Source organism: Ostrinia furnacalis, unplaced genomic scaffold (assembly GCF_004193835.3).
Source record: "Ostrinia furnacalis isolate ACB-3 unplaced genomic scaffold, ASM419383v2 OfSCF4062, whole genome shotgun sequence".
NCBI classification, from domain to species: Eukaryota; Metazoa; Arthropoda; class Insecta; order Lepidoptera; family Crambidae; genus Ostrinia; species Ostrinia furnacalis.
Window position 1 is genome coordinate 147,758 of NW_021134301.1, and position 2,997 is coordinate 150,754.

Here is a 2,997-nt window from a genome sequence, read left to right on the forward strand (position 1 = left end):
TTGGAATGAGGGGGGGGGGGCTTAAATTTTTAAATTTATTTTTTATGTGACTCCATAAAAATTGTTTATATTTCTTATGTGCCCGTCTTGATAAATAAAAAATTGCATTAGTAAGCCAATAATAAATATGTGTTATTAACAAAAATGAAAAATAATGACAAATTAAGCCCCTCCCCGCCCATTCCAAGAGGAGGGGGGTAGGCCCACATATGGGTCATGTAGAGGTATGTCGTTAAAATTGACATAATAACATCGCCTTAAATTATCGCTAGCCCTATCTCAAACACACTGTATACCTACTGAGCACGGTGACTTGATTGAGATACCTACTTGATTGAGAGCTCAGACGTGTTTCCTGCATCTTTGGCATTTTCCTTTTGTTAATGCAGATGTTGTTATAAGTGATACAATGAGGAAATGAGTTGTTTTGAACTGGAAATATTTGAAGAAAGATTAAAGACGTGATGAACGTTTATCTTTTGTTAATATGGTTGTTGGTTTCAGTGATACAATGATGAAAGAAGTATCGTTTTGGACTGGAATTGGAACAGCTAGAAATATTTGAAGGAAGATTAAAAGGCTTGATTAACATTATTAATGTACTACGTTAGTAACAAACAGTTTGATGTTATAATTAAGATGAAATCAAGCTAAGACATTTGTATGTTCAATTTAGATTTGGTGGCTAGTTAATGTAATGACATATTAAGTCGCTGACATAGCCCGACGGATTAGCAACCTGAAGTGGCAATGGGTAGGGCACATAGTACGCAGAACTGACGGCCGATGGGGCAGCAAGGTTCTGGAGTGGAGGCCGCGTACCGGAAGCGTGGGACGTCCACCCACAAGGTGGACCGACGACATCATAAAGGTAGTAGGAAGGCGCTGGACGCAGGCCGCTACCAACCGGGCAACATGGAAAGCATTGGGGAGGCCTATATTCAGCAGTGGACGTCCTATGGCTGAGATGATGATGATGATGATGATAATGTAATGAGGAGATGATGCAGTTTACACATTTTTGTTGCAAAATCAATATTATTACAGAACACAATAAGGTAACACAGTTTTAGCTTGATGTGCTTGACGCACGCAGGTAAATGTGGCAATCTTTTTAAAGCAGTCAAACCGTCGAATGTGACGGTAGTTGTCGGTTTACACATAAATGAGATTTATGGAGCTATGAAGCTGTAAAAGTACAATAAACCTTCCAAGGTCACGCTTGTTTATGGTGTATTTCTATTTTCTCATCGCGTAAAACGTAACATGTGTTTTTTGGTTACACAAAACATTGCCTCGTTTTTCTCAAGCGAAATGAAATTAATCTACGGTTTGTAAATGAGAAGATTTGTTTTGGTAGACATTTCCTTCACGATCAAAATAAAATAAAATTAATCAAAATGGTTGAAGACAGAAAAATCTACCTTAGAAAAAATAATATTTTGAACTGTATACTTACCACAACTTGAAAATATAAATTATTCAAAAAATGATAACTCCATGAACTGCAAAATAAGAAATAAATCAAAATATTACCTTTTAATTAATATTGCACAATCGTCCAAGCACACGTCTGTCATGGAATAAAGACAAAATGTATAAAAAACTAAATTATCTTCAATAAAAACAAAATATTCAGATTAACTTATCAACATAGGTTATCCAAATATTATGTACTAGCTTTCCGCCCGCGGCTTCGCCCGCGTGGAATTTTGTCTGTCACAGAAAAACTTTATCGCGCGCGTCCCTGTTTCAAAAACCGGGATAAAAACTATCCTATGTTCTTTCCCGGGACTCAAACTATCTCTATGCCAAATTTCATCAAAATCGGTTGCGAGGTTTAAGCGGGAAAGCGTAACAGACAGACAGACAGACAGAGTTACTTTCGCATTTATAATATTAGTTGGGATTAGGTACATAATTATTAGCATTATCTTGAGAATAGTGATACGCAATAGCACTCTTGCGCACTGAAGCTCTATTTTGTAACACAATGTTGGTATTATAGTCTCTCGCCTTCTCTTTCACTCACGGGTAAAGGATGTTATGAGCGAATGAGACAAATGAAAAAAAACCTACGCCTTATTTTCGCCCGTATCTTGACAAAGAACAAGCCAACAAAGATTGCGTCTTGAAATTTCGAACGGCTTATCAAGTCTTCGGTAGTATAGTGGTCAGTATCCCCGCCTGTCACGCGGGAGACCGGGGTTCGATTCCCCGCCGGAGAGATCTTTTTGAATTTTATGATTTATTTTTTTGCATTGTCTATTGAAATTATAGTTATAAATATTGATAGATTTTATATTTTCATTATTTTAGCTTCATCCAAATAACAATTTTATTTTATTTTTCTTAATTTTATAGTACTTGTTAAGAGGAATACGAAATTCTATTATTTTCATACTAATAGTCAACTACGATAAAATATTTAATAAAACAACATTTAAAAATCCGTTCATGTAAAATAAATCAATCATTATTTTTGCTTGGCAATTGGATTGAGAATTTTACTTTCACATCGTTCACTGATTAATAAAATGCAAAACAACAAATAAATTGAACAACTTTTTACCCTATCCAACCCTCAGGAAACTAAAAACGAAGACTTCTATTACAAGGGTATGAAAGTTCAAAATGGGAAGCCTTCCAGTCCAGGAATACATCCGTATATTGGGAACAAATTCCAGTGGATTGGAACAATTTGGGAATCGACATGGATGTGGCATACATAACATAACGTAGGTTCAGATGTGACACTTTCTAACATGTTAGAAAACAGTATTTTATTCTACCTACACAGTTATATGTAGGTATTAAGCTACATAGTTTGTATCTATTAATTATTAAAAATGTTTATGATTCTTCAGTCTTTGTAGACTGAAGTATACAAGAAAAAACATAGTGTCTTTGTCACTATTATAAGTAACTTTTTTTTGACATAAAGTATTAGTACTCTGTGCTTTTATGCCTTAGGCACTGTTTTTTTTTTCAATAAGG

At 35.1% G+C, this 2,997-nt stretch overlaps 1 non-coding gene across 1 annotated transcript; it reads left to right on the forward strand.

Moving 5' to 3' along the window:
• The first annotated feature begins 2,156 nt into the window (after positions 1–2,156).
• TRNAD-GUC (transfer RNA aspartic acid (anticodon GUC)) lies at positions 2,157–2,228 on the forward strand. Its single transcript has one exon. It is a non-coding gene; the product is annotated as a tRNA-Asp (tRNA).
• The last annotated feature ends 769 nt before the right edge of the window (positions 2,229–2,997 follow it).